The following is a 14,773-nucleotide window of genomic DNA, read 5'->3' as shown; positions in this document are numbered from 1 at the left end:
GGGAAATGGGGACTGATGATGGTGAAGGTCCGATTCATTACAAGATCTCTCACAACAGGTTGGATATCAGGGACCTGCAAAAGTACCACATGAGAGGATTTGAACTCGACACAATTGATACATTTCCAGCAGACCAAGCTTTCCTAGCAGCCTATTAAAAATGCTAATAGGATGAAAAGTAACATTTAATCTGCTTCGAGTCCCCCACAATTGATGGAGAGACATGTACATAGATATGTAAGTACACGGCTGACTATGCTCAGTTCAAAACCCAGGATTTTCCTTTTTCCCAAAGTGGAGGAGTAGCCCACCTCTCCATCTGCTGTCAGTTGCCTCAGGAACTCATCCACATTTTCCAGAGCGTTACCCTGCTCCAGTCGCTCAAACACAACCTCGATCAGGTCTGTGTCATTCAAGGCCCCTGAGCTCAGTGTCAGCTGTGCCACCTGGGTAGGGGTAAACAGTGACAACGCATCTGCCTACAAAAGGAAACAAAGACAGTTTAAGTACCAAACCCTAGGTGGACCTTTCAATGAGGGCCACTAATACTACAATCACACCAGCCACTTACACTGGAGAAGTTTGGATTGAGGGTTTGCAAATCCTGCAGGGTTGCAAAACCAGAGAAGTTGCCAAAGTTTGTCTGTAGCCACTCCGTGCTACCACTGATGTTGGAGACACAGCCAGGATCTGAAATGAAGACACAAGCAAAGACGTTGGCAGGATATCAACGCCGCATGGTATCAAGACTTTACGGAGTTGAGCCCCGAGTCTCCGGTTTTACCTGATGAGTCATTTCTTGCGAGGAATGGATAGATGAAGTGAGTGAAGACTGCTTGCTGTGTTTCTCTGTCCATGGCTGCCATTTGGCTGCTGAGAGCCTGGATGCTGAAATGTGAAAGATGACCCTTAAGATCTAATCTATTTGACAACTGCAGGCTCCTCTGCCATCTTTTTTCCACAGTGGAGCAAGGTGTCACGTCTTTACTTACACAATTCGGTAGGTCTGGCAGCTGAAGTTCCTGGAGCTGAGACAGACCAGGAAGTTGCGGGACGGAGCAGCCAAGAATGGACGAAGTTTCCCCTGGAACCACTTGCTGACAAAGCTCTGATTCTGCAGTTGTGCCTGGCTGAAGTTGGCGATTTTCACCTCTCCAAGTGCCTCAAGGGCATGTGACAGGGATGGGCCACTGTTGTTGGGGGCCTGGAATGGCAGAAACCATTTTGGCATGACATAAAATTCACACAGGAAAACAAGAGTTCTCTGAGATTATGGGATTGGGTTTACCATGGTGGAATGTTCCAGAAGGGCCTGGTCTAGCACAGAAGATGCTTTTTGGAAGAAAAGCTTCCAGACCTCTACCGGATATGTCCTTTGGCTTCCCAGAGAGCATTTCATCACTGTGACCAAATTGCTGGGTGTGAGATGGGTAGCCTTGGAAAAACAAAATGATACAGGGGGGAAAAAGTGAGGTTTCTGTGTGTCTAAGGCAAATCAACTCAAGATACTGGAGTAGGAGCCACATGGCTCACAGACACTCTCAACGTAGACGAAACAAAGCTTACCGAGGAACAGGCGTGCTCAGTGATGGCAAAATTGCACAGGGCTCCAGAGGAATTGCCAGAAGACAGGAATTGTTCAAGCCGTGAGCTGAAGGAAACATTAACAAGAAAGCTGTTGTTGTCTCTATTGGATGGCTCAAAGCGCCTTTGCCTATCCCAACTCTGAACAAAAAAGTGATGCGCCTACCTGTCGACTCCACCACAGACACGGTACTCTGCCAAAAGACAAAAAAGAAATGAATGTTTCAGACGTTGTAGCTTAAGTTTGAGAATTGTTGGACCAATTTCAGACGTCTCCATTTTCTTTTGACTTACCATCAACCGCTGTTTCTTTGCACTGGAGAAAGGCAAAACATAATTGTCAGTCTCGTGACAAATTAGACAAGGTTACGCAAACTTATTGCAGCCCCCTTAACAACTTTGCCATGCCTAACTTGTGTCTTCTGCATTGTGATCGATAGTGCACCATGCAACAAAAAACACCCATAACAGTCAACTTACCAAGAAAGGTCTTGGCCTTGGGCAGCCTGTTTGAGAGAAAATTCAATCGGAAACATGGCATTAATAGAGCTATTTTTAGAGTAGTGGACATTGGCTTTCCAGAACAATTGTGTCAAAAGTGCAGTTTGCCACGTACGTCTGAATGTCTCCATTAGTGACTCGATGCTTGATCTCACACCCTGTGAGAGATGCAGTGGCAGGGATCCCAAACTTTGCTGAAGACCAGTGAGTCTGAGGGAAGAAAACACATGTTATTGCGGTCTGTCTGGAGTCGCAGTTCTGTTATGCAGCCTCGCCATGTGCGTCTGTGGCCTTCAAAATGATCATCTCTTACATGGCATTGTAGGATCTACAGCTGATGTTACTGGGGATCACAACCAAACTGCCAGGATGGATGCTGGCCATCACAACAACCAGATTGACCTGGAACCACCGCTGGAAGTCTCTTGGCTCAAAGTCGTGGAATTCAGGAGCAAGAGCTGTCAAGGTCAGGTTCAGGATGGTGTCGCTTACGGCTGGATTTTGGATGACGGTGATGTTTCTCTGTAAAGGAAATGATTTGTGGTTTACTTCAGAGGGGCATGCTGCCTTTATGGTAATCATGGCAGAAATGAGTTTAAGCTTGGTGGCACATCTTTGTACTTCAGAGCATCAGCAGTAGGAATCAAGACATCCCAGGGATCAAGTCATTCCAGGAGAATATTGGAAATTCATCATTACAGGTCGGTCCAATTTAGGCCCCTAAGAGGCTTATTCCAGATGTCCTTCAGCCCGGGAGATGTTTTGCATGGCCTTTATATCAACCCAGTTGATGGGAAAACATGACAAGCAATCCCACAGTTAAGCATTCACCTGCATAGCGAGCCCTGCAAAAGTCTCGAAAAACTGATCGAGCTGCTCTTCATCAGGGGACTCTGTCAAGCTGCTGAACACATCCCTCACAATGGTCTCATTGTCCAAAGCGCTACTGTCTGGATCCAGGATCAGCTCGGCTTTCTGATTTGGTGAGAGGGAGTCCAAAACTGCCACCTGATGACAAGAACAAAGTATGAATCATTTTTTCTCTTTTACAATGGTAAATCTACACCTACGAGCAGACGTGAAAAGGTTACGGACATTGCGCTGTGCTTGAAAGGAAGACTGTGAGCATAACGTGTGATTTACCCCAGAGATGTTGAAGAATGTCAGGTCAGAGTAGGTTGTGTATTCGGAAAACGGACCCAGGTTGGTTTCGATCCATTCTTCGTCACTGCGGATTCCCTGCCTGCAAGCTAAGACATAAAAACAATGGACATTAGCATGTCTACAAAGTAGCAAGCGTTATCTCTCGTTATTACACATACATGCGACAGGTCAAATGAAAAGTTGCCATACAATTAAACGGTTGGGTCACTACTCAGTGCAATTTAAGCATACTTTGCCATGGTCTGAAGTCAATGGGCAAGCCCAAATAAGCAGCTGTGTGGCACTGTCTACTCTGTCGGCCATACCTGGTGTGTTGATGACGTCGGCAGATCTCATCAGGAAGTCCAGCAGAACTTCCGCGATCCCTCGTTGCCTGCGAGACGGTATCGCAGGGGAAGCCTCGGCCAACCCTCCCACACTGCAAATGGTGAATAGACACACTCATAACCAGTTCCTCAATCACATTTTGTACACCTGAGCCATGCAATGTCGTCCGTCTGTGCAATGCAACTCACACGACACGGTAGTTTGTGCAGTTGATGTTTGCGGTTGCGCTCTTGAGCATCACTGGATTGAAACTTGGGAGGACAGGAATCAGTATTACTCGGAACCAAGCAAACCAGTCTTGTCTTTCAAAGCCGGGGAAATGGGGACTGATGATGGTGAAGGTCCGATTCATTACAAGATCTCTCACAACAGGTTGGATATCAGGGACCTGCAAAAGTACCACATGAGAGGATTTGAACTCGACACAATTGATACATTTCCAGCAGACCAAGCTTTCCTAGCAGCCTATTAAAAATGCTAATAGGATGAAAAGTAACATTTAATCTGCTTCGAGTCCCCCACAATTGATGGAGAGACATGTACATAGATATGTAAGTACACGGCTGACTATGCTCAGTTCAAAACCCAGGATTTTCCTTTTTCCCAAAGTGGAGGAGTAGCCCACCTCTCCATCTGCTGTCAGTTGCCTCAGGAACTCATCCACATTTTCCAGAGCGTTACCCTGCTCCAGTCGCTCAAACACAACCTCGATCAGGTCTGTGTCATTCAAGGCCCCTGAGCTCAGTGTCAGCTGTGCCACCTGGGTAGGGGTAAGCAGTGACAACGCATCTGCCTACAAAAGGAAACAAAGACAGTTTAAGTACCAAACCCTAGGTGGACCTTTCAATGAGGGCCACTAATACTACAATCACACCAGCCACTTACACTGGAGAAGTTTGGATTGAGGGTTTGCAAATCCTGCAGGGTTGCAAAACCAGAGAAGTTGCCAAAGTTTGTCTGTAGCCACTCCGTGCTACCACTGATGTTGGAGACACAGCCAGGATCTGAAATGAAGACACAAGCAAAGACGTTGGCAGGATATCAACGCCGCATGGTATCAAGACTTTACGGAGTTGAGCCCCGAGTCTCCGGTTTTACCTGATGAGTCATTTCTTGCGAGGAATGGATAGATGAAGTGAGTGAAGACTGCTTGCTGTGTTTCTCTGTCCATGGCTGCCATTTGGCTGCTGAGAGCCTGGATGCTGAAATGTGAAAGATGACCCTTAAGATCTAATCTATTTGACAACTGCAGGCTCCTCTGCCATCTTTTTTCCACAGTGGAGCAAGGTGTCACGTCTTTACTTACACAATTCGGTAGGTCTGGCAGCTGAAGTTCCTGGAGCTGAGACAGACCAGGAAGTTGCGGGACGGAGCAGCCAAGAATGGACGAAGTTTCCCCTGGAACCACTTGCTGACAAAGCTCTGATTCTGCAGTTGTGCCTGGCTGAAGTTGGCGATTTTCACCTCTCCAAGTGCCTCAAGGGCATGTGACAGGGATGGGCCACTGTTGTTGGGGGCCTGGAATGGCAGAAACCATTTTGGCATGACATAAAATTCACACAGGAAAACAAGAGTTCTCTGAGATTATGGGATTGGGTTTACCATGGTGGAATGTTCCAGAAGGGCCTGGTCTAGCACAGAAGATGCTTTTTGGAAGAAAAGCTTCCAGACCTCTACCGGATATGTCCTTTGGCTTCCCAGAGAGCATTTCATCACTGTGACCAAATTGCTGGGTGTGAGATGGGTAGCCTTGGAAAAACAAAATGATACAGGGGGGGAAAAGTGAGGTTTCTGTGTGTCTAAGGCAAATCAACTCAAGATACTGGAGTAGGAGCCACATGGCTCACAGACACTCTCAACGTAGACGAAACAAAGCTTACCGAGGAACAGGCGTGCTCAGTGATGGCAAAATTGCACAGGGCTCCAGAGGAATTGCCAGAAGACAGGAATTGTTCAAGCCGTGAGCTGAAGGAAACATTAACAAGAAAGCTGTTGTTGTCTCTATTGGATGGCTCAAAGCGCCTTTGCCTATCCCAACTCTGAACAAAAAAGTGATGCGCCTACCTGTCGACTCCACCACAGACACGGTACTCTGCCAAAAGACAAAAAAGAAATGAATGTTTCAGACGTTGTAGCTTAAGTTTGAGAATTGTTGGACCAATTTCAGACGTCTCCATTTTCTTTTGACTTACCATCAACCGCTGTTTCTTTGCACTGGAGAAAGGCAAAACATAATTGTCAGTCTCGTGACAAATTAGACAAGGTTACGCAAACTTATTGCAGCCCCCTTAACAACTTTGCCATGCCTAACTTGTGTCTTCTGCATTGTGATCGATAGTGCACCATGCAACAAAAAACACCCATAACAGTCAACTTACCAAGAAAGGTCTTGGCCTTGGGCAGCCTGTTTGAGAGAAAATTCAATCGGAAACATGGCATTAATAGAGCTATTTTTAGAGTAGTGGACATTGGCTTTCCAGAACAATTGTGTCAAAAGTGCAGTTTGCCACGTACGTCTGAATGTCTCCATTAGTGACTCGATGCTTGATCTCACACCCTGTGAGAGATGCAGTGGCAGGGATCCCAAACTTTGCTGAAGACCAGTGAGTCTGAGGGAAGAAAACACATGTTATTGCGGTCTGTCTGGAGTCGCAGTTCTGTTATGCAGCCTCGCCATGTGCGTCTGTGGCCTTCAAAATGATCATCTCTTACATGGCATTGTAGGATCTACAGCTGATGTTACTGGGGATCACAACCAAACTGCCAGGATGGATGCTGGCCATCACAACAACCAGATTGACCTGGAACCACCGCTGGAAGTCTCTTGGCTCAAAGTCGTGGAATTCAGGAGCAAGAGCTGTCAAGGTCAGGTTCAGGATGGTGTCGCTTACGGCTGGATTTTGGATGACGGTGATGTTTCTCTGTAAAGGAAATGATTTGTGGTTTACTTCAGAGGGGCATGCTGCCTTTATGGTAATCATGGCAGAAATGAGTTTAAGCTTGGTGGCACATCTTTGTACTTCAGAGCATCAGCAGTAGGAATCAAGACATCCCAGGGATCAAGTCATTCCAGGAGAATATTGGAAATTCATCATTACAGGTCGGTCCAATTTAGGCCCCTAAGAGGCTTATTCCAGATGTCCTTCAGCCCGGGAGATGTTTTGCATGGCCTTTATATCAACCCAGTTGATGGGAAAACATGACAAGCAATCCCACAGTTAAGCATTCACCTGCATAGCGAGCCCTGCAAAAGTCTCGAAAAACTGATCGAGCTGCTCTTCATCAGGGGACTCTGTCAAGCTGCTGAACACATCCCTCACAATGGTCTCATTGTCCAAAGCGCTACTGTCTGGATCCAGGATCAGCTCGGCTTTCTGATTTGGTGAGAGGGAGTCCAAAACTGCCACCTGATGACAAGAACAAAGTATGAATCATTTTTTCTCTTTTACAATGGTAAATCTACACCTACGAGCAGACGTGAAAAGGTTACGGACATTGCGCTGTGCTTGAAAGGAAGACTGTGAGCATAACGTGTGATTTACCCCAGAGATGTTGAAGAATGTCAGGTCAGAGTAGGTTGTGTATTCGGAAAACGGACCCAGGTTGGTTTCGATCCATTCTTCGTCACTGCGGATTCCCTGCCTGCAAGCTAAGACATAAAAACAATGGACATTAGCATGTCTACAAAGTAGCAAGCGTTATCTCTCGTTATTACACATACATGCGACAGGTCAAATGAAAAGTTGCCATACAATTAAACGGTTGGGTCACTACTCAGTGCAATTTAAGCATACTTTGCCATGGTCTGAAGTCAATGGGCAAGCCCAAATAAGCAGCTGTGTGGCACTGTCTACTCTGTCGGCCATACCTGGTGTGTTGATGACGTCGGCAGATCTCATCAGGAAGTCCAGCAGAACTTCCGCGATCCCTCGTTGCCTGCGCGACGGTATCGCAGGGGAAGCCTCGGCCAACCCTCCCACACTGCAAATGGTGAATAGACACACTCATAACCAGTTCCTCAATCACATTTTGTACACCTGAGCCATGCAATGTCGTCCGTCTGTGCAATGCAACTCACACGACACGGTAGTTTGTGCAGTTGATGTTTGCGGTTGCGCTCTTGAGCATCACTGGATTGAAACTTGGGAGGACAGGAATCAGTATTACTCGGAACCAAGCAAACCAGTCTTGTCTTTCAAAGCCGGGGAAATGGGGACTGATGATGGTGAAGGTCCGATTCATTACAAGATCTCTCACAACAGGTTGGATATCAGGGACCTGCAAAAGTACCACATGAGAGGATTTGAACTCGACACAATTGATACATTTCCAGCAGACCAAGCTTTCCTAGCAGCCTATTAAAAATGCTAATAGGATGAAAAGTAACATTTAATCTGCTTCGAGTCCCCCACAATTGATGGAGAGACATGTACATAGATATGTAAGTACACGGCTGACTATGCTCAGTTCAAAACCCAGGATTTTCCTTTTTCCCAAAGTGGAGGAGTAGCCCACCTCTCCATCTGCTGTCAGTTGCCTCAGGAACTCATCCACATTTTCCAGAGCGTTACCCTGCTCCAGTCGCTCAAACACAACCTCGATCAGGTCTGTGTCATTCAAGGCCCCTGAGCTCAGTGTCAGCTGTGCCACCTGGGTAGGGGTAAGCAGTGACAACGCATCTGCCTACAAAAGGAAACAAAGACAGTTTAAGTACCAAACCCTAGGTGGACCTTTCAATGAGGGCCACTAATACTACAATCACACCAGCCACTTACACTGGAGAAGTTTGGATTGAGGGTTTGCAAATCCTGCAGGGTTGCAAAACCAGAGAAGTTGCCAAAGTTTGTCTGTAGCCACTCCGTGCTACCACTGATGTTGGAGACACAGCCAGGATCTGAAATGAAGACACAAGCAAAGACGTTGGCAGGATATCAACGCCGCATGGTATCAAGACTTTACGGAGTTGAGCCCCGAGTCTCCGGTTTTACCTGATGAGTCATTTCTTGCGAGGAATGGATAGATGAAGTGAGTGAAGACTGCTTGCTGTGTTTCTCTGTCCATGGCTGCCATTTGGCTGCTGAGAGCCTGGATGCTGAAATGTGAAAGATGACCCTTAAGATCTAATCTATTTGACAACTGCAGGCTCCTCTGCCATCTTTTTTCCACAGTGGAGCAAGGTGTCACGTCTTTACTTACACAATTCGGTAGGTCTGGCAGCTGAAGTTCCTGGAGCTGAGACAGACCAGGAAGTTGCGGGACGGAGCAGCCAAGAATGGACGAAGTTTCCCCTGGAACCACTTGCTGACAAAGCTCTGATTCTGCAGTTGTGCCTGGCTGAAGTTGGCGATTTTCACCTCTCCAAGTGCCTCAAGGGCATGTGACAGGGATGGGCCACTGTTGTTGGGGGCCTGGAATGGCAGAAACCATTTTGGCATGACATAAAATTCACACAGGAAAACAAGAGTTCTCTGAGATTATGGGATTGGGTTTACCATGGTGGAATGTTCCAGAAGGGCCTGGTCTAGCACAGAAGATGCTTTTTGGAAGAAAAGCTTCCAGACCTCTACCGGATATGTCCTTTGGCTTCCCAGAGAGCATTTCATCACTGTGACCAAATTGCTGGGTGTGAGATGGGTAGCCTTGGAAAAACAAAATGATACAGGGGGGGAAAAGTGAGGTTTCTGTGTGTCTAAGGCAAATCAACTCAAGATACTGGAGTAGGAGCCACATGGCTCACAGACACTCTCAACGTAGACGAAACAAAGCTTACCGAGGAACAGGCGTGCTCAGTGATGGCAAAATTGCACAGGGCTCCAGAGGAATTGCCAGAAGACAGGAATTGTTCAAGCCGTGAGCTGAAGGAAACATTAACAAGAAAGCTGTTGTTGTCTCTATTGGATGGCTCAAAGCGCCTTTGCCTATCCCAACTCTGAACAAAAAAGTGATGCGCCTACCTGTCGACTCCACCACAGACACGGTACTCTGCCAAAAGACAAAAAAGAAATGAATGTTTCAGACGTTGTAGCTTAAGTTTGAGAATTGTTGGACCAATTTCAGACGTCTCCATTTTCTTTTGACTTACCATCAACCGCTGTTTCTTTGCACTGGAGAAAGGCAAAACATAATTGTCAGTCTCGTGACAAATTAGACAAGGTTACGCAAACTTATTGCAGCCCCCTTAACAACTTTGCCATGCCTAACTTGTGTCTTCTGCATTGTGATCGATAGTGCACCATCCAACAAAAAACACCCATAACAGTCAACTTACCAAGAAAGGTCTTGGCCTTGGGCAGCCTGTTTGAGAGAAAATTCAATCGGAAACATGGCATTAATAGAGCTATTTTTAGAGTAGTGGATATTGGCTTTCCAGAACAATTGTGTCAAAAGTGCAGTTTGCCACGTACGTCTGAATGTCTCCATTAGTGACTCGATGCTTGATCTCACACCCTGTGAGAGATGCAGTGGCAGGGATCCCAAACTTTGCTGAAGACCAGTGAGTCTGAGGGAAGAAAACACATGTTATTGCGGTCTGTCTGGAGTCGCAGTTCTGTTATGCAGCCTCGCCATGTGCGTCTGTGGCCTTCAAAATGATCATCTCTTACATGGCATTGTAGGATCTACAGCTGATGTTACTGGGGATCACAACCAAACTGCCAGGATGGATGCTGGCCATCACAACAACCAGATTGACCTGGAACCACCGCTGGAAGTCTCTTGGCTCAAAGTCGTGGAATTCAGGAGCAAGAGCTGTCAAGGTCAGGTTCAGGATGGTGTCGCTTACGGCTGGATTTTGGATGACGGTGATGTTTCTCTGTAAAGGAAATGATTTGTGGTTTACTTCAGAGGGGCATGCTGCCTTTATGGTAATCATGGCAGAAATGAGTTTAAGCTTGGTGGCACATCTTTGTACTTCAGAGCATCAGCAGTAGGAATCAAGACATCCCAGGGATCAAGTCATTCCAGGAGAATATTGGAAATTCATCATTACAGGTCGGTCCAATTTAGGCCCCTAAGAGGCTTATTCCAGATGTCCTTCAGCCCGGGAGATGTTTTGCATGGCCTTTATATCAACCCAGTTGATGGGAAAACATGACAAGCAATCCCACAGTTAAGCATTCACCTGCATAGCGAGCCCTGCAAAAGTCTCGAAAAACTGATCGAGCTGCTCTTCATCAGGGGACTCTGTCAAGCTGCTGAACACATCCCTCACAATGGTCTCATTGTCCAAAGCGCTACTGTCTGGATCCAGGATCAGCTCGGCTTTCTGATTTGGTGAGAGGGAGTCCAAAACTGCCACCTGATGACAAGAACAAAGTATGAATCATTTTTTCTCTTTTACAATGGTAAATCTACACCTACGAGCAGACGTGAAAAGGTTACGGACATTGCGCTGTGCTTGAAAGGAAGACTGTGAGCATAACGTGTGATTTACCCCAGAGATGTTGAAGAATGTCAGGTCAGAGTAGGTTGTGTATTCGGAAAACGGACCCAGGTTGGTTTCGATCCATTCTTCGTCACTGCGGATTCCCTGCCTGCAAGCTAAGACATAAAAACAATGGACATTAGCATGTCTACAAAGTAGCAAGCGTTATCTCTCGTTATTACACATACATGCGACAGGTCAAATGAAAAGTTGCCATACAATTAAACGGTTGGGTCACTACTCAGTGCAATTTAAGCATACTTTGCCATGGTCTGAAGTCAATGGGCAAGCCCAAATAAGCAGCTGTGTGGCACTGTCTACTCTGTCGGCCATACCTGGTGTGTTGATGACGTCGGCAGATCTCATCAGGAAGTCCAGCAGAACTTCCGCGATCCCTCGTTGCCTGCGCGACGGTATCGCAGGGGAAGCCTCGGCCAACCCTCCCACACTGCAAATGGTGAATAGACACACTCATAACCAGTTCCTCAATCACATTTTGTACACCTGAGCCATGCAATGTCGTCCGTCTGTGCAATGCAACTCACACGACACGGTAGTTTGTGCAGTTGATGTTTGCGGTTGCGCTCTTGAGCATCACTGGATTGAAACTTGGGAGGACAGGAATCAGTATTACTCGGAACCAAGCAAACCAGTCTTGTCTTTCAAAGCCGGGGAAATGGGGACTGATGATGGTGAAGGTCCGATTCATTACAAGATCTCTCACAACAGGTTGGATATCAGGGACCTGCAAAAGTACCACATGAGAGGATTTGAACTCGACACAATTGATACATTTCCAGCAGACCAAGCTTTCCTAGCAGCCTATTAAAAATGCTAATAGGATGAAAAGTAACATTTAATCTGCTTCGAGTCCCCCACAATTGATGGAGAGACATGTACATAGATATGTAAGTACACGGCTGACTATGCTCAGTTCAAAACCCAGGATTTTCCTTTTTCCCAAAGTGGAGGAGTAGCCCACCTCTCCATCTGCTGTCAGTTGCCTCAGGAACTCATCCACATTTTCCAGAGCGTTACCCTGCTCCAGTCGCTCAAACACAACCTCGATCAGGTCTGTGTCATTCAAGGCCCCTGAGCTCAGTGTCAGCTGTGCCACCTGGGTAGGGGTAAGCAGTGACAACGCATCTGCCTACAAAAGGAAACAAAGACAGTTTAAGTACCAAACCCTAGGTGGACCTTTCAATGAGGGCCACTAATACTACAATCACACCAGCCACTTACACTGGAGAAGTTTGGATTGAGGGTTTGCAAATCCTGCAGGGTTGCAAAACCAGAGAAGTTGCCAAAGTTTGTCTGTAGCCACTCCGTGCTACCACTGATGTTGGAGACACAGCCAGGATCTGAAATGAAGACACAAGCAAAGACGTTGGCAGGATATCAACGCCGCATGGTATCAAGACTTTACGGAGTTGAGCCCCGAGTCTCCGGTTTTACCTGATGAGTCATTTCTTGCGAGGAATGGATAGATGAAGTGAGTGAAGACTGCTTGCTGTGTTTCTCTGTCCATGGCTGCCATTTGGCTGCTGAGAGCCTGGATGCTGAAATGTGAAAGATGACCCTTAAGATCTAATCTATTTGACAACTGCAGGCTCCTCTGCCATCTTTTTTCCACAGTGGAGCAAGGTGTCACGTCTTTACTTACACAATTCGGTAGGTCTGGCAGCTGAAGTTCCTGGAGCTGAGACAGACCAGGAAGTTGCGGGACGGAGCAGCCAAGAATGGACGAAGTTTCCCCTGGAACCACTTGCTGACAAAGCTCTGATTCTGCAGTTGTGCCTGGCTGAAGTTGGCGATTTTCACCTCTCCAAGTGCCTCAAGGGCATGTGACAGGGATGGGCCACTGTTGTTGGGGGCCTGGAATGGCAGAAACCATTTTGGCATGACATAAAATTCACACAGGAAAACAAGAGTTCTCTGAGATTATGGGATTGGGTTTACCATGGTGGAATGTTCCAGAAGGGCCTGGTCTAGCACAGAAGATGCTTTTTGGAAGAAAAGCTTCCAGACCTCTACCGGATATGTCCTTTGGCTTCCCAGAGAGCATTTCATCACTGTGACCAAATTGCTGGGTGTGAGATGGGTAGCCTTGGAAAAACAAAATGATACAGGGGGGGAAAAGTGAGGTTTCTGTGTGTCTAAGGCAAATCAACTCAAGATACTGGAGTAGGAGCCACATGGCTCACAGACACTCTCAACGTAGACGAAACAAAGCTTACCGAGGAACAGGCGTGCTCAGTGATGGCAAAATTGCACAGGGCTCCAGAGGAATTGCCAGAAGACAGGAATTGTTCAAGCCGTGAGCTGAAGGAAACATTAACAAGAAAGCTGTTGTTGTCTCTATTGGATGGCTCAAAGCGCCTTTGCCTATCCCAACTCTGAACAAAAAAGTGATGCGCCTACCTGTCGACTCCACCACAGACACGGTACTCTGCCAAAAGACAAAAAAGAAATGAATGTTTCAGACGTTGTAGCTTAAGTTTGAGAATTGTTGGACCAATTTCAGACGTCTCCATTTTCTTTTGACTTACCATCAACCGCTGTTTCTTTGCACTGGAGAAAGGCAAAACATAATTGTCAGTCTCGTGACAAATTAGACAAGGTTACGCAAACTTATTGCAGCCCCCTTAACAACTTTGCCATGCCTAACTTGTGTCTTCTGCATTGTGATCGATAGTGCACCATCCAACAAAAAACACCCATAACAGTCAACTTACCAAGAAAGGTCTTGGCCTTGGGCAGCCTGTTTGAGAGAAAATTCAATCGGAAACATGGCATTAATAGAGCTATTTTTAGAGTAGTGGATATTGGCTTTCCAGAACAATTGTGTCAAAAGTGCAGTTTGCCACGTACGTCTGAATGTCTCCATTAGTGACTCGATGCTTGATCTCACACCCTGTGAGAGATGCAGTGGCAGGGATCCCAAACTTTGCTGAAGACCAGTGAGTCTGAGGGAAGAAAACACATGTTATTGCGGTCTGTCTGGAGTCGCAGTTCTGTTATGCAGCCTCGCCATGTGCGTCTGTGGCCTTCAAAATGATCATCTCTTACATGGCATTGTAGGATCTACAGCTGATGTTACTGGGGATCACAACCAAACTGCCAGGATGGATGCTGGCCATCACAACAACCAGATTGACCTGGAACCACCGCTGGAAGTCTCTTGGCTCAAAGTCGTGGAATTCAGGAGCAAGAGCTGTCAAGGTCAGGTTCAGGATGGTGTCGCTTACGGCTGGATTTTGGATGACGGTGATGTTTCTCTGTAAAGGAAATGATTTGTGGTTTACTTCAGAGGGGCATGCTGCCTTTATGGTAATCATGGCAGAAATGAGTTTAAGCTTGGTGGCACATCTTTGTACTTCAGAGCATCAGCAGTAGGAATCAAGACATCCCAGGGATCAAGTCATTCCAGGAGAATATTGGAAATTCATCATTACAGGTCGGTCCAATTTAGGCCCCTAAGAGGCTTATTCCAGATGTCCTTCAGCCCGGGAGATGTTTTGCATGGCCTTTATATCAACCCAGTTGATGGGAAAACATGACAAGCAATCCCACAGTTAAGCATTCACCTGCATAGCGAGCCCTGCAAAAGTCTCGAAAAACTGATCGAGCTGCTCTTCATCAGGGGACTCTGTCAAGCTGCTGAACACATCCCTCACAATGGTCTCATTGTCCAAAGCGCTACTGTCTGGATCCAGGATCAGCTCGGCTTTCTGATTTGGTGAGAGGGAGTCCAAAACTGCCACCTGATGACAA

The sequence above is a fragment of the Centroberyx gerrardi genome, chromosome 17 (genome assembly GCF_048128805.1).
Source record: "Centroberyx gerrardi isolate f3 chromosome 17, fCenGer3.hap1.cur.20231027, whole genome shotgun sequence".
NCBI lineage: Eukaryota > Metazoa > Chordata > Actinopteri > Beryciformes > Berycidae > Centroberyx > Centroberyx gerrardi.
Note: the sequence above shows the minus strand (reverse complement) of the source record.